Below are 24,074 nucleotides of genomic sequence, written 5' to 3' on the forward strand. Positions count from 1 at the left end.
AAGTGCCCTGAAGGTGTGGCTGACATCCTCCTCTGCTCCTCCCCCATGCCCATTTTCCCCACTTGGCCAGAAGCCACTTTTTTATTTTTATTTTGCCCGCTCAAAACCAGTGTCACTCGAGCTCAGCCAGCCTGGCCCTAGAGGGCTCTGGAGGCCCGGTAAGCTCCCCCTGGAGGCCTGGGCTTCCCTGCTGCTAAGCAAAGTAGCCATTTCCCTGCCCAACCTGCTGGGGCCTTAGATGGGGCTTTCACCTCACTGCGACCTGAATGGGGTCCAGGAAGAAGGTCCTGACAGCCACAACAACCCTGTGAAATGGTCGCCAAGGTATCAAGGTGGGGGGTGGGGGAAAGAGGAGGCACCTTTGGCTTGGGAGAGGAGAAAATACTTATTTAGCCAACAGCTATGAAATATCTATTATTCAAAGTGCCACATTAGACCCTCGAGAGAAGGAGACTTGTCTCTGATTCGTACAAGCATGAATCATTCAAGTCAAACATCAAGCAAGAACCACATACGTGCATACACACAAGCACACATGCACACAAACTGCAGCACAGGTCAGCTGCTCTTACGGCAGCAACTTCCGCCCACCCTTACTCCCGTGGGTAGATCCCTCGGCCTGAGTGCACCAGGCTCTGCCCTGTCACAGGAACCACAGCAGGGCTGGTCCTGAGGGGCTCCGGGAAGATGAGGTCAGACACACAGGTCATGGTAATCCGTGGCGGTCCGAGCCATCCCCCAGAGTGTGCATCAGTCCACCGGAGCAGAGGAAAGGTGCCTGCTCTGTCCTGGGAGGAGAAAGGGCTTACTTCCTTACAAAGGAATGACGTGGGGTGTACAGGAAAAGAACTAAGAGCGTGCAGAGGGGCAGACTTTGCTGAGATGCAAGTGCTTCCTTAGCAGAGCGGGCTCTGACACGGAAGCGGGAGGTGAGAGTGCTAAAACATCAGGGGCCCTGGGGAACCCCTTTTATGTTCCTAGCCCAGACGCCCGTGAAGCAAGGGGCAAGGGCACACAGTGAGTGAGTGGCTGGCTGGGCAGTGAGGCAGGCTGTCAGTCAGCTCTTTTGAGCACTTACCTAGAGGTCAGGCTCCTGCCATCATGGGGCTAAAGGGGCTGCCCAGTAGGGGAACAAACATTCATTTATTTATAACCACACAGACACATGTAAAATGACCTCTGTGATGAGTGCTGTGAATGAATGGGACAGTGGGCTACTGGAATGCGTGGCAGAGGGATCTGTGGAGCATAGAAGAATGGCTAAGAGCACCAACCCAGTGAGGCACTGGGGGCCAAATCCCCCTCGCATGTCCTCAAGAATTGATCTGGACCTCAGCTTCCTTGAATGGCATCTTTGGGATAACAGTGATAACACTTACCTCAGCCAAGGCCTCCTGAGGCCCTAATACTAAGTGGTTACTCACTGAGTACTCCGATAGTGCTGGTCACTCGGTGAGCAATCACTAAGCACGATAAAAAGATAACAGTAATGGTGACGGTAAGACCTTATAAGGGAGGTGGGAAAGGCTTCCCCAAAAGAGGCAAATTGGCTGATATCTGAAGGGTGAATAGGCTTGAAATAGGCAAACCAGAAGGAAAACACATTCCTTGTCAAGGGAACAGCTGTGCAAGCTTCCTGACAGGGAGACTGCCTCCTAAGTATTTCCAGGGGAGGACAGCCATCCCCAGTGCCTGCTGGAGCGCCCGGTCAGCGGGCTGCCTCTGTGTTAAGAAGGGCTTCTTCCTCTAGAACGTGTTCTTAGATTACTGTGAACCCCAAGGTAAAGGCTGCGTTCTCAGCACAATTTCCCAGTTCTGTGGGAGAACTAGGAAATGAAGAAGATGCAACAAGTATCAAGCCAAGTATCAAGGCCCCTAATGAAAACACGAGACTGTATTGGCTGTCTCCTAGGTGCACTGTGCCAGTGCCCATGGGGAGTCCAGACGTGGACCTGGCACCCCTGGGGCCAGGGCCTGCTCCTCAGAATCACTGAGGGCTTCATGAAGATAAAGAGGCTCTTGGGCCCCTCCACAAAGGACCACCAGCTAGCCTCATGCTCCAGCCAGAAAAGCATGCTCAGCTGAACTGAGGGGAAAAGGCTGTCAGCAGTTAGCAAGAATCATTATTTTTGCTAATTTAGAAAATTTGGGATTCATCCAGGATAAAGTTGGGTGGATCTCATTCCTGAGCATTTCTTGATGGATGACTTTTCATTTTGAATAGCTATTACTATCCCATCAATAACAGGGTTTTTTTTTTTTTTTAAAGATGTTATTTATTTTTTAGAGAGAGCGGAACGGAGGGAGAAAGAGAGAAACATAGATCAGCTGCCTCCCGCATGCTCCCAACCAGGGACCTGGCCTGCAAGCCAGGCATGTGCCCTAACCAGGAATCGAACTGGTGACCTTCCTGGCTTGCAGGCTGGTTGGTGCTCAACCCACTGAGTCACACCAACCAGGGGAGGAGGGCTTTTTTGTTTTTGTTTTTGTTTTTAAAGTCAGGAGTAAAGGATACAGGGAAGGTCTATTCCCAAGGCCTCAGCATACTGTGAGACACAACAGACAGCCACAAACCCAAGTGCAGAACAACCTATGTTGCACTCACAACTGAAGCCATCAAACTCAATGGCCAATAAACCTCTGATTTCAAATACATTTGATTATGTTATAAATCTGCTGTTTGGCTGCACAAACAGACTTTGCTACTCTCACTCTTTCAACAAACACTTTCTTGAGCCAGGTGCACCATGCTGGCACCAAGAACCCAGAGAGAGAGAGTGAGCGCGAGAGAGAGAGCACGCGAGCGCGCGCGCCTCACCCTTAAGGAGCTCAGTTTACTGAGCATAACAGATAGTAAGTAAATCAACAGTTATGCTGATAAGTGCTTTGGGAGAGAGAGAAATGCAGGGTGTTCTGGGAGCCAGGAGGAAGGTCATCTCCAGGTCACAGAGAAGTGCAGGGTGGGGAAGGAAGGTGTCCAGAAGAATGGAAACTTGAGCTGAGTTACCAACATGGGGAGTAGGGGCAGGTCATTCCCAGGAGAGGGCCCAGCACCGGCCAAGGCACCCCAAGGCTATGGCTGTTGGGAAGTTGGGCTGAGCTCAGAAATATGGGTTAGGGAAAAAGTGAAATGAGGAAGGTGGCCAAAGGCCAGATTATGAAAGGATTACAGGCCCGCTGACAGAGCTTAGGTTTTATTCTAGAAGCAATGAGAAGCCCTTGGGGACTTTTAAGCAAAAGAAAACCATGATCAGATGTGTGAGTTAGAAACATCATGCTGATAGGAGTGTGGGGGTGGAACGAGGGAGGGCAAAGATGGACACAGAAAGACCAATGAAGAGGCTGTTTAAAAAATGCATGTGATGAGCCCCTAAATGAAGGAGTACAGAGGGAGAAAGAGTGAGCTGACAAATTAGAAAGATGGCTCTTCAGGATGTGGTAACTGATGGATGATGACAATTGAGAAAAGGACAAAGCCAAGGATGACTCCTACAGTCCCACAGGACAGAACTGAGGGGGTGCAGTCCCACCCAAGATAGGCAGCAGACAGAGAGAGACACATTTGGCACCAGGGGAAGGAGGAGTTTGAGGTGTCTGTGGGGCAGCAGCTAGGAGTGCGGGCTGGGGGGAGGCTCTGGGCTGAATATGTAGATCTGGGTGACTTCAGAAGCAGTGGATGAGCTCATCCTGGGAGAACACTTAAGGTGACACATGAAAGGGACCAAGCAAAACCTTACTAAGCTAAGGACAAAGAAAAGAAAACTGGAAAAGCAGACTGCAGAGGCTGAGGTCTTTGAGGCTGGAGGAGAACTGGAAGAGGGCAAGCCAGAGCAGGAGAGTGAGCAGAACAAGGAGGGGAAGGGAGTGCTCTGCTTGGCCAGAGACACGAATCTGAAGAGGGAGCCCTTGCTGAGGGGAACGGTTAGCTGGGCATTAGCAACCACAGCCAAGCGAAGGAACTAAGCCAATGCATCGAAGGCTCGGTTGACATATCTGTCACCTCCTCAGTAGCATTATGATGACATTTTTTCCCAACAGCCTCACTGTCTCACTTAATTTCTTGGTGAGGACTTCCTGATGACCCTACCCAAACTATCAGCCCTATCACCCTCCGCCCCTTTCTCTCACTTTATTTTACTTCAGAACATTATCAGGCCTGCCTGACCTTCCATCACTGCACATCGCATACGTCTTTGCTGTCTGTCTCCCTTACCACGATGTCTGCCCAATGAGGACAGAGCCCTGGTCCTGCGTCACTTCTATTACCACAGTGCTGAGAGCAGTGCCTGGCACACTGAGATTAGGCACCTTGTCCCGTGTTGCCTGGCTCATTAGAAGCAACTAATATTTAGTGAGCACAAGCCACAGGTCTGATACTATGTACATGTTGGGGGCACAGAACTAAACAAGACAAAATAGGAGCCTGTCTTCAAAGCTTGAAGTTGGAGGTGAGCAGAGAAATACCAAGCATTTAAACAGAAAGTAGATTATAATTGCCTTAGAGCTAGGACTGGAATCTGACTGTCATGTTTCCTTTTCAAGCCCAAGGCTGCCACCTTCTCCAACTAAAGGAAAACTTTATCTAGTGAAACAGTTAAAGTAAGTGTGAAGTTTGGTCTTAGTCTCTTCCAGAGATCCCACACTCCCTCCACCCTTTTAGTAGACGCCTAGGAAGTGGCAACACCCACTAGAGTCTCTGAATATTTAACCGGAAGAACTCAATCTGTCTCTAGTACTTTTATGTACGTAGGAGGAGAAATTCTAGACTTAGATGGGAGAAAACAGGGAGTGGCATAAACTAAGGGTCAGATAGAGCTGGGTTCAAGTTCCCTGTAACCTTGGGCAGGTTATTCAACCTATGATTTGATTTCCTTATTGCTGAAATGAAAATACTACTTCCCAAGTCACAGGTTGTCACAAAGATAAACTAAAGTGACGGCTACAGAGCACTCAGCACTGTACCAGGTACACAGTGAGTGTTCGATAAATGGTGGCTCTAAACCAGTGACACCTGTTCCTTTTATTATTCTATCTTTCAACTTCTATATTTCCATAAACCAAGCCAAAAGCTACTTAGAATTCAAGCTAAAGAAGGTGCATTTGAAATAATCAGAGTATAAATTAATATCTAATTGAATGAATTACCACACTTGAGCAGACTCTGCAGTAAGACGTTTTATTTCAATTTCTTGGTCCTCCAAACTTAGCCAAATGCAAGTATTTCCCGAACAGATCACATCTTGTCTCATGGCAAGAGTCCAAACATGGGCTGGATTCTGTGGTGCAAGTTGTGGCAGAGCTATGAACACCACACCTCAAAGGGAGCATAAGAATACAATGCAAGCCCAATGTATATGCAAACTCCGAAACACAGCTTGTTTCCAGAGAAGGAAATGAGAACTGGTCACAGCATGCTTTGCCTGCCTCAAAGCTAAAGAAAAAGTTATTTTGATATGCAAACACTGAAATCTTATGTGTCTCCCTTGTGCGTGGTCTACGTTATTAATGTCTCTGATTCCTTTCTTACTCCTCATTTCCGTCCAATCCTTTGCAACCCGGCTTCCTCCCCACTTTTTCCTCTCCTCTTCCCCTCTTGGGGCATCACACATCACATTCCTCAAGGCCAAATGTAACCACCTTGTCACAAATTTGGCAGCCTCCCTTCAGATCCCTTCTCCCTTGTCGTCTTCCCTTCCTGGAACACTCTTTTCCTTGGCCTCTGGATCTCCTCCACCTCCTCTCCATCCCAGAGTTATTGCACCCCCAGGGCTCAGCCCTCTGCTCCTTATGGGGAGAACTTAAGTAATCCGATGGCGCCCCTTCTACATCTCCACGCCTGCCCTTCGGAGCCCAGGCTTCAGCCCTGCATTTCCAGTTGTCTACGGGACATTTCCTATGAACCACTGTTACCTCGAATTCAACGGGTCAAAAACCAGACACATCAACCACTCTTCTCCACACCCGATATCCACATTTTTGACAATGGTAACATTGTAAACTCTCAAGTTTACATTTTCATCCTCTTTGGCTCCTGTCTTTAAATCCTATGCTTTAGGATTTAAAGCATAGACTGTAAATCCTGTCCTTCTCCCTTTGCAATAGCTCTTTGATTGGCCCTTTGCTCTTATTGTAACCACTATTAACCACATGACCTCATGCCTGGATCGCTGCTGCTGACTTTGAATAGGGCCCATGTCTCTTGTCCAGATATCAGATGAATGTTCCTAACCTGTCACTCCGGCCATTTCACTTCTTTGCTCAAAATAACTTTAATGGTTCCCCATGGCCTACAAGAAAAAGTCCAAGTGCCTTAGCCCAGTATTCAGGGCTTAGAAAGGGAGTGGGCAAACTATAGCCCACAGACCAAATCTAGCCCACTACTTATTTTGTAAATAAAGCTTTACTGGAACACAACCACACCCATCATTTATGTATTCTCTATGGCTCCTTTCATGCTTCAATAGCAGAGTTGAGTAGCTATGACAGAGACCACAGGGCCCATGAACCCAAAAATATTTACCATTTTATCCTTTATAGACAAGTTTGCTGACCCTGGTCTATAAAAATCAGACATAGCAGATCCTTCCAAAGTTCTTGCCCATGACTCCTTCTGATGAAGTTTTTGTTCCTGCGGGTCTATTGCTGAGCCCACCTTCATTATATTTTACACTCACGGTCTCAAGCCCAAAAATCTTATTTCTCTCCTCCCTGGACTTTTCCTTCAAACAAAGCCAAAGCTCCGCCCGCCTCTCCACGAGGCCAGCTGCGTTCACCCCTACAACCTGGGGTGTGCCTCCTGTGGCGCCCTCTCCCCAGCTACCGCAGAAGTCTGCACTGGGAGCCCACTGCTCCTGTGGGCCCTTTCCACCTCTGCTGTGGGCTTCTCCAGCGGCCAGGCTTGGTAACTTCCACAGAGCAGTGCAATGGTAACTACTGACCCGCGAGAGCCTAATTTGGTAAGAAGGCATCAAACAAACTTACCGATGAAGGCCTAGGATTCCACATTTGAAAAGTTGAGCTTCGGTCCAAAAGCATGCACTCTAGCCAGTATCACCTAAAAGCCAATGAAATAAGAGTTTAGCTTTAAAAGAGAATATTTATACATTTTCTTTAAACTTAACAACTCCCAACAAGTTTTGATTTACCACCCTCCCAGGATGCCCATCTCCGATTCTCTGCCTAGAAAGTGCTGCTCATCCTTCAAACCCACTGGACAGTCTCTCCCTGGAAGCATCTCCAGTGGCCAGGCAGGCAAGGCACACTCTCCTCTCAGCTCCCCTGGAACTCTGGTGCGATGTTTACAGCAACACTGTGGTACAATGCAGCATGATATCTTATTTAGGAATGGGGTTCCCTACACTGTAGGCTTATCAAGAGAAGAGATTTAGTAAATTCATTCCTTCCTTTACACCCACTGCCTAGCACACTACAGATAGTCCTCATTTAGACATTTAGATAGTCCTCAGTAAATATTTGTAAAATGGGTAGAAAAATAACGTACTCAATTCACTAACACATGCCTGGGAATCTAACTTTCTGCTGGCCTACAATTTTCACCACACAAACACATGTCTCAATGCCACAGCTTTTAATAGACAATGGGTTAACAGGAAGGATTAATGCGATTAATCTTCTAAATGTACACCTTTGGAATGACACTCCCCTGGGCAGGAACTTCTAGAGGCTCCCAGAATCTAAGAAGGCGAGCCCAATTCTACAGCCTGGCTGCCAGGCCTGCACCAACTGGCCCAACCTGATGCTGCAAGCTCAGCTTGCACGGTCTCCCCCACCAAACCCTACAAACTGGGCACGAAGGACTGATAGCCAGTCCCTTCCCTCTCAGCATTCCCTCTGGCCGGAGGTCTTCCTCTGTTTCTCTCCACATTATTTCCTTCTACTGAAATGCCACCCATTTCAAATGTCATATTCCCAACTAAGTTCATGATGTGGTGGTGGTGGGGGATAAGAGGGGTTTTTTCCTCTCTGATTGTTTTATTGCGATAAAGTACACAAAACAGAATAGACAAGCTTAGCCATTTTTAAGTACACAGCTCAGTGCCATTAAATATATCCATATTGTTGTGCAACCATCTCCATTCATTTCCAGAACTCCTCTCATCCGCAAAACTGAAAATGTATACCTTTTGACAATAACTCCACCATCTCCCTTCCTCCCAGTCCCTGGCACCCAAAAATATTTGTGGAATGAATGAATGAAAGAACAAATGAAGACATCAGTGAATTTGACCTCAACTCTCCCCATAAAAGCCAGAAGTTCTGTTGCCTTCTGCTGGACTCCCCTGGTACTATCTTCATACCTTAGATTTATTTCAGTCAATCTTAAATGACCCTTTTTGCACAATGGTATTCTCCTTACAGGCAGGAACAATGACTTATTTGAAAGGTTAAACTGGGGTCCAAAAGCACACATAGACCTATCCTCCATGTTGCTGGATCCAATGGGCAGGTCTTAGTCCTCATCTTACAACTTTTGCTACCAGTTAATCATTCTGTCTTGTTTGATTATTCTCTTCAGCTGGCTTCCAGGATAGTGCTCTTGATTTTCTACCCATCTCACTGATTGTTCTTTCCCTTTGTTGTTTCTTCCGTACATCCCTACCTCGTAATGTCAGAGTGTCCCAGGGCTCCATGCTTGTTCTCATCTATTCTCTGTATACCTTTAATCACCCTTTTGGTGATCACATCTAGTCTCTGGGATTCAAATGTCAGATATATGCTGATGGTGCCCAGATTTCTCTCCAAGCCTGCGCCTCTCTTCTGAATTCTCATTGCCTGCTCCAAGTAGGATATCAAGTGGACAAGAGGGCCATATAAGGCATGTTCAATGTCTCAAGCTTAACATGTCTAACACAGACCCCTTGACCTTCCTCCAGACTTGCTCCTCCCAGAATCTTACCCATCTCAACTTAATCCAATGGTCTTCCAGTTGCCCAGGCCAACAGGTTTGAAGTCATTGTCTCCTCTCTTTGTCTCTTACTCCATATCTAGTCCTCATCAAAACTGATTTTTATCTTTAAAATATATTCAGAATATGGCCATTTCCCACCCCCTCCACTATTACCATCCTAGATTATTGCAATAGCCTCTAACTGTGTCCCTGCTTCTACTCTTTCTTGATGTCATTCTTACCTCCACCCTTAGTCCAGTCTCAAGAAGGGAGGGACTCTGTGAGAGCATATGTCAGATTATATCTTTTTTGTTTCCTTAAAATCCTTAAGAGTCTTCCTAGCAAGGACAGTGCCAAAGGAATGGAGGTTTCTAAAGTAGCCCTGGGACAGGCTGGTGGGGGAGGTAGGAACTTCACGCCAGTGACCTCTTCCCATTCATCTATTTTTGACTGAAAGTCTTGACTACATCTCCTATCTGAATTCTTAAAGAAAGGAAACTTTTTAAAAGGAGAAAAATACAATCAATCAGCTTCCTTTTTGAGTTAGTGCACACAAGAGGCCAACAACACTCACATTTCTCAAGAAGAAATAAGATGTGTTGAGTCTGCCACCACTTAATAACTAGTTTCCAAAGATAAAGCTAGCCTTCCAGAGAACAGCCATTGCCCCCCTGGTGGTGGTAGCGAATCCTCCTTAAGCCCCTCTTTCCCCTGCTCCCTCCAGCTGCTCACCAAGCCCTGTGTGCCTGATTGTCTCTAGTCTCTCTCTCCCTTCCACCACCTTGTTGATGCTTTGGCCGGTGGTGAAATCCAAATGAATTAACCAAGGTCTCATCAGTTCTCCTTGGAGCTACAGCAGCATCCTAACCAGTCTCTCCACTTCTAGCCATTTACTTCTTCCAACTACAATCTCATAGAGTGTCTGGGATGATTTTAAGTAAACCTGAATTTGATCAAGGCCCCTGCTTAATCCTCTAAAAAGTTACTATGCTGCCATACTATACATTCTTTAAGGACATATTACAGTAAGCCATGGTAAATATCCTTTTTTTAAATCTCCCCTGGATGCTTTTTTTCTGCATTCTTCTTAGAAGGACCTTGCTTTTCCCAAAAGGGATGAGCAAATGATCCAGCCTAGGTGAGAATACTCCATCCCCTAGCAACAGTGACTGGTCCAAAAGGACAAGCACATGGCCCAAGCTGGGCCAATCAGAACCTCCCTCTGGACTTGATATATGGATGCAGAGACAGGAATTCTCCCTTCACTGGAACTGTTAACCGGGGCTGTTAGCAGGGCAGTCCACAGGGAGGGTGGCCTCTCTGTAGTGGAAAAGACTGATGCAAACACACAGAGAACAGAGAAGGCAAGGAGCCAAACAGACCACCGACAGCATCACTGCCCGTATGAAATTCTCCATTTTGTGAACTCCTACAGCCTCCTTCCCAGTTATGGAACCAGCAAGTCCCCTGTTATGCCTCAGCTAGCGGCAGTCTCAGCAGGCCCACCATGCTGTTTCCTGTATCTGTGCATTTTCCCATATTGTTTCCTCTGCCCAGAATGCACATTCTTGGATTTGTACGCAGCAGTCAGGCTTCCTCCGTGGAGCCTTCCCTGAAGGGAAGCATGGTTAGTCCAAATTTCCTGATGTGCTCGAAAATGCCTAGAATACACCCCCTCTGTTGTACTTACACTCCTCCCCTGCCTTCCCAGTCTCATAGCTAGTTGCCCACACTAGAAGCTGCAAACTCAACCTCATTTGTTCGCACTTCCACACTGCCCATGTGGACCTGCCTCATCTCCCTTCTGCCCTATGTCCACTGTCATAGTCTAGAACCTCATTATCTCCCCCGTGGACCCAGGCAACAGCCTCCAGGTTGCCCTGACTCTCCCCCAACCCAACTATTCCTCCACACTGTTGTGAAGTTGAACCTCCACTGGCGCTTCTACCATGTATAGAGTCCAACTCTTGCTATTAGGGCCCTTCACAAACTGGCTCCAACCTATGTTCTCTAATTTCTCCCAACCACTTCCACTTCCAGGAACATGGAATAGACATGCTTTTCTCTATTCCACCTGCTAAGCACAACTAAAAACTTGGACATTATATATAAAACAAACATGAAAAGACTCTGAAAAACAGAGTGATGAAGGCAGACCTGTTAGGGACCTCAGGACCCCAGGAAGAACACTGTGAAGAGTTCCCCGCATTTTCTTGTTGCCTCACATATCTATGACTTGAAACTGAAGAAGCCAGTGACCTGGCAATGTCAATAGGCATAGGCAAAAATAATAAAATAAAGCTTGCTCCATCCAGCAAGGCAGAAAACTTGTAGATAATAACTATTCTATTTCAGCCAAACACCACAGAAAATCTCATGTCCTATCCACACCCATACCAGCAAAGTGCAAATGACCTTTGGAAAAAACCCTAGAGCTAAGAACAAACTTAATGGTGAAAGACTGAACACTTTCCCCCCAAGATAAGGAACAGTCAACGATGTCCACTCTCACCATTCTTATTCAGTAAAGTACTGGGAGTCTTAGTCAGCACAAGAGGCAACAAAAGGAAATAAAAAACACACTAATTGGAAAGAAAGAAATAAAACAATCTGTATTTGCAAATGATGTGACTGTCTAGGTAGAAAATCCAGAGGAATATATTTTTAAAAAGTCTATGACTAATTAGTGAGTTTAGCAAGGATGCAGGATATAAGATAAAAATAAAAAACAATTGTTTTTCTACATACTAGCAATGAACATGTGGACACTAAAATTAAAAGGATAATACTATCTGCTATCACTGAAAAAATAAATACTTAGGTGTAAATATTAAATATAACTTTCCCAACAACTCTTTCTGTATTCTAGCCATATGCATCTACCTCTGTCTTGAGGGTAGGAACAGTCTATTTGTTTTCCTCTCTAATGAAACCACAATACCTAGCCATTGCCCAGGACCTAGCTCATACCCTGCATTGTTTAACATAGACTCTCTCCTCCTCTATGCTCCAGTGAGATCACTGTCTATTAAAAAGTCTCATTTCTAGTTTCTACTTCGGCAGGTCATGACTGCCAAGGAAGAACCAGGGAAACTGTCTCTGCTCCCACTCCCAAACACACTTATGCTTTTACATGACAGACAACAGGGGTTAGAAGTAGCCTGTGTAGGCATCTCTCAGCCACCTGGGGGAACATTGGGCCCCTTCCACATCAGTCCAAGGGGGCCCCAAGGCTTGGCCTGAAGGCCCCAGATAATGGTGTTAGACCACTGCCACTGTTGTCTCATCTATGCTCTGTGCTGGGAGGAGCTACAATTGCCCACAGCTCATCTGACAGCTCAGTTATGAATGAAAATTGCCTGTCTGTGTTGCAGAAAGTGCTTTGGAGGAGAAAAGGCCATGGGAGGTAGGTCAGGGCCCAGAGGGCACTCAGGTATCTTTTTCCAAAAACTTTCCTCCTCTTCTTACTTGTGAGGGTAGAAAGTGAGAATAGTCATTAGGCAAAAGCAAAACCTCAGAACAATCTTGATTCCTTTCTTTTTCTCACATCACCAATCCCACAGCAAAACCTGTTTCACTTTTACCGTGGCTTACAAATCCAACCACTTCTTACCGTCTCTACCATTACCGCCTCCTGGCACCTGGCTCCTCTCATTGCTAATCTGGGTAACTCCAGCAGACTCTGACTTTTCTCCTTGAATCTTCCTTGTTCCCTTAGTCTACTCCCAACACAGTAGCAAGATGACCCTTTCAAGAAATAATTCGGATCGTGTCATCCCTCTTTCAAAATCTTGACGTGTTCCTGGCTCTCCTTGTCATTCACCATGGAAACATGTCCTGACAATAACCCCAATGGCCTGGCCACCATTACTTCTTTGGCTCTACCTTTTACTGCTCTCCTCAACTTCTCCTCACTCGACTCCAGCCACTATGGCCATCTTCACCTTGCTGTTCCCATTGCCTCATACTCTTCCCCTAGTTAAACAAATGGCTCACCTCTTCACCACATTCACTGTGGCATCCACTGTGCCATGAGTTCATCAAAACCCATTTGCTTTTTCCTGTGGGCACGCGGCTAGCCTCCCTTCAGTTTAATGTAAACATGTGACAGAGTTCCGGCAATGGGTAGGAGGGATGTATGCTTCCTCCTGACTAGCCCATAAAAACATTGCCAAAAAATCCTCTCTTTTTCCCCAACCTCCAGCTGAATGGATAAAAATCTGAGGGCCTTAAGAGAGGAGAACCACAAGATAGAAGTATGAGTTCCTCAATAATCACAAGGAAGTATGTCTGCTAACCAGGAGTAGCCACACTAGAATTTTTATGTACAAGAAATAAAGTTATCTCAAGTTGATACACTGAGATTTAGGGGTTTGTTTGCTACCTAACCTAACAATTTCATTTCCTTCTCAGTGAGGCCTTCTTTGACTACTTTATTTAAAATCCTCTCAATATTTCTTAGCAGACCACCTTGCTTTTTCGCTATAGTTTTTATTATCATATAGCAGCAATTTTCAACCTTTTTTAAAATCTCATAGCACACATAAACTAATTACTAAAATTCTGGGGCACACCATAAAATATATATTTTTATATCTTGCATAAAAAGATCTTTATTATATTTAATCTGTATTGTATTTTTTCCCCGTTACCATTTAGTCCCCTTATTCTCCCCTCCCCCCAGCAATCCCCACACTGTTGTCCATGTCCATGAGTCCTTTTTCCCTTTTTGCTCAATCCCTCCACCTTCTAACCTCCCCCCACCGTTATTCTGCCCTCCTTCTGTAAGTCTGTCCATTTTCTTTGTTAGTTCAGTTTGTTCCTTAGATTCCACATATGAGTGAAATCATGTGGTATTTATCTTTCTCTGACTGGCTTGTTTCACTTAGCATAGTGTTCTCCAGGTCCACCCACACTGTTACAAAGGGTAAAATTTTCTTCTTTTTTATGGCCAAGTAGTATTCCTTAGTTTAAATGCCCCATAGTTGTTTTATCCACTCATCTGCTGATGGACACTTTGGCTACTTCCATATCTTGGTGATTGTAAATAAAGCTGCAATTAACACGGGGTAGTTATGTTTTCTCAAATTAGTGTTTTGGGTTCCTTCAGATATGTTTACAGAAGGTGGATCGCTGGGTCAAAAGGCAGATCCATTTTTAATTTTTGAAGTTCTCCATACTGCTTTCCACAATGGCTGCACCAGTCTGCATTCCCACCCACAGTGCAAAACGGGTCCCCTTTCTCCACATCCTCGCCAGCACTTGTTTGTTGATTTATTGATGAGAGCCATTCTGACAGGTGTGAGATGATATGTCATTATGGTTTTTATTTGCATTTCTCTAATAATTAGTGACACTGGACATTTTTTCATATGTCTATTGGCCCTCGGTATCTCCTCTTTGGAGGAGTGTCTATTCAGGTCTTTTGCCCATTTTTTAATTGGGTTGTTTGTTTTTTTTTGCTGTTGAGTTTTATAAGTTCTTTATAAATTGTGGGTATTAACCCCTTATCAGATGTATCAGCAAATATGTTCTCCAACTCTGTGGGTTGTCTTTTAATTTTGTTGATGATTTCCTTCGCTGTGCAAAAACATTTTAGTTTGGTGTAGTCCCATTTGTTTATTTTTTCTTTTGTTTCCGTGGCCTGGGGAGATATACATCCAATAGAACATTGCTATGAGCAATGTCTGAGATTTTGCTACCTATGTTTTCTTCTACTATTTTTATGGTTTGGGGTCTAACATTTAAGTCTTCAATCCATTTTGAATTTATTCTTGTGTGTGATATAAGACAGCGGTCTAGTTTCATTTTTCTGCACGTATTTGTCTAATTTTCCCAACACCATTTATTGAATAAACTATCTTTAGCCCACTCTCTCGAATATGAATTGGCTATAAAGGTGTGGGTTTATTTCTGGGCTCTCTATTCTGTTCCATTGATCTATATGTCTGTTTTTATGCCAGTACCATGCTGTTTTAATTACTATGGCCTTATAGTACAGTTTGATAGTAGGTAGTGTGATTCCTCCAACTTTGTTCTTCTTTCTCAGGATTGCTGTTGCTATGTGGGGCCTTTTGTGGTTCCACATACATTTTTGAGATATTTGTTCTAGTTCTGTGAAATACATAATTGAAATCTTGATAGGAATTGCATTGAATGTATAGATTACTTAGGGTAGTACGGACATTTTAATGCAAAAAAACATATTTTTTTGCTGATCTGATTCATTCACACCAGATGGCTGTTGTTGTGTTGGCTGTTATCACTTTTTAAATTGACAATCTAAAGGAAAGAGGTCAGTCAGTGCCCCTAACTAAATAGGTATTGCATGTTTTAAAAGTTCTTGCGGGACATCAGTGTGTCTCTTGCGCCACACCAGTTGAAAACAGCTGTCATATAGGATAATGCATATTTTGTTTATTATTATTTTTCTCTATATCCCCAAATTTGAATGTAAGCTTTTCCCCCCTCTTCCCTTTACTGTATCACTTGGGGATAGTACAGCGTCTTGCATGCTGGAAACAATGTTCATTATTGAATGAATGAATGGAATACATGGGTTCCAAGGTCAGAAAGGCCTGAGAAAGGCTTGGCTCTGCCATTTACTAGCTGCATAATAACACGGGGCAAATAACTACCTCTTTAAGACTCAGTTTCCTCATTGTAAAATGGGGGTAGTAGTAGTACCTTCTGTATAGAGGCTGGGAATAATTAAGATCATGAACATAAATCCCTTCGTACAGTGCCTGGTAACAGCTCAGACTCCACAAATGCTAACTATTTGGTCATCGACTCAAGGTCGGAGGACAAGGCTGGGTATCAGGCCCTAGGAAGGTTATTAGTAGGACCACATTTCAGAGTGGAAGGAGCTGCATGCTGAATGGATATTTACACGCACAAACTCTTCTGGAAGAAATTGTGGCTAACACCTAGGTAGTGAGATTCAAGAGCTGCCTAAAATTTCTCAGTAAATTGCCAGTGATTACGGAAACATGACAACCAGTGTCAGGGGTGATGAAAAGTGAGTGTCAAGTCTGCAGAAAAATGCTGCTGGGGCGAGAGCACCACCCAAATGATAAGAGATCACTTTATGCCTTTTAAGAAACAATTTTCACAGCAAAGCTCGAGAAAAGAGAGGCCTCTTGCATCATGGGAACAAGGTAATAAGGCTATAAAAGTGGAACTCAAATAAACCACACAGAGAGCCCACGTGGGCCCAATTTTCCAGGAAAAATAGCAATTGCCTCAGGGCTAAGAGGAGGGAGTCACACTTGTGCCTCAGCCTAGCAAACCGCTTTCAAAAATCATTAGGCTGCAGAAAAGCCACAGGGTTTGCCAAATTAGCAGTGCCAGCTCTCACCTGCCCCTCTGTGTCATGCTCGTCTCTTTCAACTGATCAAAGGACACAGACAATGATACCCAATCTTGTGCCTGCTTCACCATCTTCAAAATACAGAACCCTTCAAGAATGGACAGCACTGTGCAGTCAGGAGAGCCCAGGCTGTAGCTGCCCATGTGTGTGGCCAAGCTGCTCCCTCTCCGAAGGCCTTCCTGGCTTTCTCCTTGACTCAGACCTACTCTCAGCCTCAACTCCTGGAACTCCCTGCAGGGATGAGCCTTGTTGACAAAGCCTCTCCTTGAAATTCTTCCTTCCGGTGGTCCCTCAGGGCTCTCACCAACCTCCCCCATCCCCATCTCTGCAATGCCTCTCACCTCCATCCGGGGCCCCTCTTCTACCTCTGTACCCCTAAATGCTGGTTCTAGGAGTCTGCAAAATACAGTGTCTGCCTACTTTTCTGGTCCTAGGGCCTGTTCGTTCCCTGTATTAGAGCAGGACAGCTTTGTGGTTAGAAAGATTCTGAGGCCAGACCAACTGGATCTAATCTTAGCTCTCTAGTAGCATGATCCTGGGCAGTTAGTTAATTGCTTTATGTTTATTTCTTCATCTGTGAAATGGAAACAAATCATAGTACCTCCTGGAATCACTGCAGGGATTAAATGAGCTAATATACACATAAAGCTCTTAGAACCATGCCTGGCATATAGTGTTAACTAAGACCACTAAAACATGTGCTCATCGCTTCAGCCAAACATGAAACATACCCCATGTCCTTCCATCTCCTTTTCCTCTACTCAGGCCTTTTCCCTTTGATGGAAATGGCCAGCCTCCATCTCAGCCAGCCCTTTAAAAGGTGTTGTTGACAAAAGCAACCACTCCATAACACCTCTCTGGAACAGGGTGGGGCTGTTAGAGATGGGCTTTCTACTTAATCTCCCTTGAGTAATCATCAGTTTTAAACTTGTTTTATCCTTCCCACTCCCAGTTCATGAGCTCCTCAGAAACAAGGATGTATTGGGTTTTTCCTACCCAAATCTTTATTCCCTGTGAGCTTATACACTGTAAAGACTCAGTAAACATTTGCAGGATTAAGTTAAATGCAAAAGCCAACCAGAGACTGAAACAACAGATCAGCAGGAGAGAGGAAGCCTTTCCCTTCATCCCTGAGCCCACACAGATTTCAGGCTCAAAAGAGTGCTGCGGGGGGAGGGCGGGGGCCAAATCCATGATGTTTGTTTGTCAGTTTCATTTCAGTCATTTCCTAGTGGCCAAGGAAAAGCCAAATCCTTTCTGCACATTAGCAACCTGCTTCCACTGCTAAGAGGACAATGCTTTTTGACAGGCTCTCTCTGACTTAGGGAGACACATTTTTTAAGAAATCCTATTTAATTAACCTTTTTTAGGGCATTTCTTAGAAACATCCTTAAAAAGGGGCCACTGTTTATTTTATTTTGTTATTGTTTTAATCAAAACATCAAAGATATAGGGATACAGAATTCCTCTCTTTGAGCAAATAGGTTACTCCATAAGAGAATATTCTGGCTCACCTCCACACTTAGGAACAAGCAACAAGTTATGTATTATTTGTAAATATACAATCTTCACTTACATCTGATTTCACATTACCGTTACCTTCCTTCTTCATTCATGGAAAACATGACAAAGGCGTTCCTGGCATTTAAAGTAAAAATTTAATATATTCTCATGACATTCTTCTTGAAAAAAGAAACTCTGATTCTTTATCTAATCTTGGGCCATTGCCATTAGCTAGATAAATGTCAACCTAATGAAATGATTCTGTAATACACAAAGATGGCTTAATGCAGCATTAGCTGAAAGAGCAAAAATTAGAAGCAATCTAAATGCCCCATTACCAGCTCATGGCTTATTGAAGACATTCCCTTGATAGAATATTATGCAGCTATCTTAAATAAGCATGATGAAAACTAGGGAGGCACATGAAAAAAGGCTGGGGTCATAATCTTAAGAGTAAAGGGCATGCAAATGTGTAGGGATGTGTGTTCATGCCTTCAAGGTTAGGCCCAGGATTTGAAGTCAGATGCAAGGAAAGTTAGGGGGATGCTAAGAGGGGGACGTGGAGAGGGTGGCAGCAGCCGCAGGAAAATCAGAACCCTCAGCACGGGGCAGGGGCCCTGATTAGAGCGCAGCACTGGATAGAGGGGAGTTTCCACCAACCACGGTCATTTTAGGAATTCCATCCCAAAGGAGGCGAGGGGAGTGGGAAAAGAGCCCCCTCTAGTTTTGTAGAATCTATCAATCCCTGGGTGAGTAAACAATTTTCAAAGACCCTTGGCACCCTCAGTGCCAAGCCTTTCCCTTTCCATAGTGTGGCTACTGGGCTCCCACCTGAAAGCTCAGTCCCTGCCAAGCCTCTGAGGCTAATTCTGACCCAAGATAGGAGAGATCTAAGGGTCTGTGGCTTAGAACCCAGGGATTTAGTTTGCTTGCTGCTAATCTGGTAGATAAAGAAAGTGAACCCCCAAGAAAACAAGCATCTTGGCCAACGTCACACAGAGAGCTGCTGGCCGAGCTGACACTTGATCCTGAGTTTACCGGTCTCTGGATTTAAAGCTTTTCTGGAGTGCAGCCTGGTACAAGACTGACTGGTGAGTTGGGCCGCTTGGGTCAGCACACAGTGTAGGGACCCAACTGACACAGTGAAACAGTGGCCCATGAATAGGTGAGCCCAACCAGGGAAGTGCAGGAAAATCCTGGTGACGCCAGGGCCCCTACAGTTGCCCCAAAGGAAAAAGTCCCCTTTCTGCACCCCAGCCATGTCAAACCCCCACCTCTAACTACTCAGGCTCTTGCACTTTGTTGGTTCAGCTGAAACTCTGCCGCCCTGTGGGTGTCAATGCTGGTCCCTAATGGCAAAGCCTGTGCCATCATCAGTGGGTCCAACAAGACAACTTCCTGTCTGGATAGGAGAAAAATGACTCTAGAACGCCTCCCCACATCCCCTGACCCCCTTGATTCGTTCTCCTACTCCATCAGAATCCCCACTCTGGATCCCACCCCACCCACCCACCCACTAATACCAAAGGCCAAAGTCACTGCCCTGGTATTTAAGGTTCTCCCTTATATGGTCCAAACCACCTACCTAATCATGCCTCCCAAGCCACTCACCCTCTCCCCAGATTGGACAGGGGCTGCTCCCCTGTTCCTTATGTCACCTCCAGATGTTCTCCTCCCCAACCCCAAATCCCTAAGAGCCGGCTCAAGTTTTCTCTCATTCTCCCGGTCCTCCTCCAAATGTACTGATGTTGCTCATACTGTGTCCACTGAACGACCCCATCTCTTGGGGCCTGAGCAGCCAAGGAGCCAGACACTCTCATGTGGAACAAGCAGGTCTCTCAGATGCTGTCATCCAAAGAACTATGCACAGGAGGCCCTCTTCTCCCCAAAACTTACCCTGAATATAACCTTAGCAACTCTATTGTTTAAGTGGTTGGCAATCTCTCCCGTGCACACCCCACCCACCCAGCGGGGTTGCAAACACTAGGCAGTGATGCTGGAGCAGGGACAGCTGGTAAGGACCCTGACTGATTCCAGAGCTCTTCCCACCTGTCCTGGCTGCCTGCAGTGAGCACTTCCTGAGCTCTTACTACATGCTGACTAGAAGGCACAGGGCAGTTAAGACACAAATCCAAACAAGCCAGTCTTTGCCCTACAAATTTGGACTCAAGCAGGGAAAAGAGTACGATAACCCCCACTAACACAGCGTGATAAATGCCACACTGAGAGAGAAGGTGCAGGTGGGGTGATTCAATTCAACCCGAGAATGGGCTGAACAAGGGCTCCGAGAAAGCCAAAGTGGAGCTGGTGTCTCAAACCTAATCAACAAAAACAATAAAAATAATGGCAGCCAACATTTACTGGGTACTTACTGTATGCTAAGCACTGTACCAGATACTTCACTTGCTTGATTGCAAATTCAATCACTCTTCACTACTGAACCTCTACTATCTTTGTCAGACACTGGGGATGGAGCAGTGAACAAAATAAACACTAGTCTCTGCCCTCAGCCTTATGTTTTACTGAGAGAAAACAGACAATAAACCAAACAGGTAAGTAACCTGTAGAATATGTTAGATGGTGATGAGTTCTAACAGAAAAAAAGAAAGCAGAAAAAGAAAATAGGGACCATCTATGGGACAGTAAACTGGATGGTACAACTTGAAACAAGGTGACATTTGAGGAGCTGAAGAATGTGACAGCGAAAAAGCCATGCAGACACCTGAGGGAAGAGCATTTGAGGCAGAGGGGCCGTCAGTAGAAAGCGCTTGAACAGGAAGCCTGCCTGGTGTGCTTGAAGAGCAGCGAGGATGCCAATGGCTGGAGTGGAGGGAGAGGGGCCGGCAGGATCGGTGTGTCCAGCCACACAGCTGTGCACTGCATAACTCAGGGGGGTGCCACTGAAGTGCAGAACCTGGCCTACTGAACTACGCCAGCCTTGGGGTGGGCGATGAGGTCAGAGAAGTACCGGGAAGCCTTGTGGACCATGCTGAGGATTTGGCTTTTCCTCTGAGTAAGACAGGAAGCTACTGTGTAGAGGATTCTAAACCACAGGCATGACCTGATCTGACCTCTGCTTCATGGGCTCACTGGGCAGACAGCACACAGTCGTGGGGCAAGGTTGGAAGCAGGAGGCTGCTTCAGACGGAACTGCAATCATCACACTCAACTATATATTGTGTTATACTCACGGTCCCCTGAGGTAGGTTCAATGATTACTCTTTCATAAAGAGATCGAAGCTCAAGAGAGATACAGCAACTTGCCCACCGTTGCTACGTGAGGCAATGGCAGAAACACAAGGATAGGAAGCAGAGGATGAGAACATTTCAGGTGGAATGACAGCATCAGGCATAGAGCAGGGCCTGGCACACTTAGGAAAGAGCAGGCACATGGTTCGGGGGGCTAGAGCCTGGGGCAAATAGCCAGGACGGCCAGTGAAGGACGGTTGTGCCCTGCTCACTCTCACCTGGATGCCGACCAGCAGCATCCAAGACAGTGTGGCTTCCTGGACCAGGGCAACCATCTCCTAACCTGTCTCCCTGCTCCACAGCTGTCCTCCCCACATCAGTCCACAGGCAGCCAGAAGAACCCTGAAAAAACCTAAATCAGGTATTACTTTCTTGTTCTCAACACTCCAGTGGCTTCCCAATGTGTCAGACCCTCAATTGCTATCGAAGGAATGAATGATTCCCTCATCCAGGCTTGTCCTGTCTCCAAACAGAGGGAAAAACCCCACTTTTTCCTTTTCTCCTTAGCAAAGAGGGGTACAGGGTACGTGCCAGACAGCTGTGGCCAGCCAGACCAAGGCCAGGCCACAGTATCAGCCAGTCAAAACACACAAGGAGGACAGCCATTCAGAACACCTAAGGAACAACTTCTGGATTAAACTTTTTAGAAATAAAATTGCTTACCCCAGGGCAAACTGGATGCACTTTACCACATTGTAGCCAAGTAAAAGGCCATTACAGAAATGCCTGGGCTGGCACACTCCAAACAGGAGCCTTGGCCCTCTGAGTCCCCAAAGCTCCTGACTACATTTTCAGTGATGACCATGTGTAAAAGCTCCTAAAAGCCCACAGTGCCACAGGCACTGGGCCTGCAACAAAAGGCTTTCCTCGACAAGTCTGAGTTTAAGGGGTGAATACAAGGAGTACATACTTTTCTGGATGCTGAATTTGGTGAACCCCAAGTTATCTCAGAAACCAGGGAGAGCTATGAAACTAAGGCTGGAACAAAACTTTACAAATTTCAGCCAGTAAGTATCTGGAACAAAAGGATATATTTCCAAAGGGGTATATTTCCCAAAGGGTCACTACTACTGTCAGGGTTTAAATCCAGGCTTTTGAGGGCCACATTCATTCTAAAGACTCTTATTATATATAAAGGGAGATTATATAAACATACATACATGCATATGCATGTATGTAGATATATTTTTAAAGGAATGGTAACAACACCAAAAGAATGAGAATAGTAACAAGCTTCGCCACCACCCACCCAAGAAAATTTAGTAACAAAGAGCCTTCCTAGTGGGCCTTGGTAGGAGTGTGAAGTGATCACTGATGAATGACTTGTTCTCTGGTTAAATGCCACAGTTCAAGGGTGGGTGAGTGAGGGATGGGGAGCTGTGGAAGCCAATGAGTCCTTCAGGAGGCAGACAATTTGAAGTTTTCCACACTGAATCAAAATGGTGTGAGGCAAGCTTCCAAGGCTTTGTTCTTTGAACAGGAAGGTGGGAGGAGAAGAGCCCGAAACACACAGTCACTACCAGTAACGTCCAAAGGAGGAAAGTGCTCAGTCTCCATGGGATGAGGGTCCCATTTGTCCCTGTTTTCCGAAAGAAGGGATACAAAGAACAGGATGGATGGCCAAGCCCTAGATCTGACAGAGAAGTATAATATAAAAGAAGACTCAACAAGGACGCTCAGGGAAATCACTTAACATTTGCCCAACTCCAAGCTTTTCTGGGTTGTCAAAAGCCAAGCAGACAGAGATGCAGAAAGAACCTGTGAGAGTTGGTCAGCAAGAGTTTCAGAAAGGCAAAAGCACAGAAAAATACTGTAAAAACATGCCAGACTCAGGACCACCAGGAAAAAGATTGGGGGCAGTTGAGTAATGAGGAGGCTGGGAGGAATTAATTAAAACTAGTTTCCTGAAGGTAATAGCCCAATATCCCACTGGAGGGACACTGACACGCTAGTACTCATTAAAAGTTGAATGTAAGGGAGAAGATACACGCTTACCTTCAGACAAAGCTGCAGCATGCACAAATACGGACCCTCCGTGCCAACTGGCTCACTACTCTTCAGTAAAGGTGGGCCAGCCCCTGAGGCAGTCCAAAGATGGGCAGGTGGAGTGACCAAGAGAGCCAGCCCCCAAACACATGCCTCTGCTTTTGCTTCCTCTTGCAGGTCCTGCCTGGGTCTAGGCTGACTGAATGGGAGAGGCAGCTCAGCCTTACCAAGGTTTCCTTGGTTTCCGCCCTCCCCAGCAGAAAGTACTAGGGACATATAAGTAGCCAGGTCTTGGAACCATCCCAGCCAACTCTGATCCTCCTGCTCCATTACAAATGGGCCCCTATAACTACCTCAGGGACGTTTACAATCTGTGATTGTAAGCATGGGAGCAGAGGTAAGGTCTACCTTGCTCATCATTGTGCCTATCCAGCATCTAGAAGAGTAGCTGCCACACTGCAGGAACTCAACAGAGGTTTGCAGGCTGCCTGACTTCAAATACTAAGTAGTCATCTCCAAGAGCCATGCCAGAGACTGCCCTGCAGGTGTGGGTCAAATGTCAGAGGGATGGCCCAGTGCCTTCCCCAAGGTTCTCAGGCAGCTCAGTGTCCCTGCCCATCCCTGCAGTCCTGACCCACCTCTCTACTGCATCCCAGGAGCACTGTTCAGGTACTCGCCTGAACAATGACTGAGAGCAAGGAGGAGCTGCTACAGGGAAAAGAACAACAATCAGCTCTCTTCAGTTCACAAAAATGTTGGTGGGAAGAAGCCACAACGGAATCTATAAAGTCCTGAACAGATAGAGAAGATGTAAAATGAGAAAACTAGAAATGAAAGGAGCTTGAAAGACAAAGGACAGGGTCACCCCATCCCAGGATAAGAGAGTCAGGAGTACCTGAAGAACATAGGAGTGTAGGATAAAGGGGAAAAAAAAGTCACACAGCCAATGGGAAACCTTCCAAGTTCATTACCTTAAGTGACTGTAATAAAAGCTAGTCAAATTTTAGGAGGACAGCTACTCAGGACATCTTTCCTAACACATAATAAACCATTAGT

General features: G+C 45.7%; 1 protein-coding gene across 6 annotated transcripts in view; it reads right to left on the reverse strand.

Annotated features, from left to right (window-relative positions):
- Nucleotides 1-24,074, reverse strand: part of BMAL1 (basic helix-loop-helix ARNT like 1) — a 106,150-nt gene that overhangs the window by 65,192 nt on the left and 16,884 nt on the right. For all 6 annotated transcript variants that reach the window (XM_054586083.1, XM_054586081.1, XM_054586079.1 and 3 more), the window contains exon 2: nt 6,982-7,054. The gene's annotated coding sequence lies outside the window, so the exon portion shown is untranslated. The remainder of the gene's footprint in view (nt 1-6,981; nt 7,055-24,074) is intronic.

Source organism: Pteronotus mesoamericanus, unplaced genomic scaffold, assembly GCF_021234165.1.
Source record: "Pteronotus mesoamericanus isolate MK-2021 breed Mesoamerican mustached bat unplaced genomic scaffold, CSHL_Meso_final contig_90, whole genome shotgun sequence".
In the NCBI taxonomy this organism is placed as follows: Eukaryota; Metazoa; Chordata; class Mammalia; order Chiroptera; family Mormoopidae; genus Pteronotus; species Pteronotus mesoamericanus.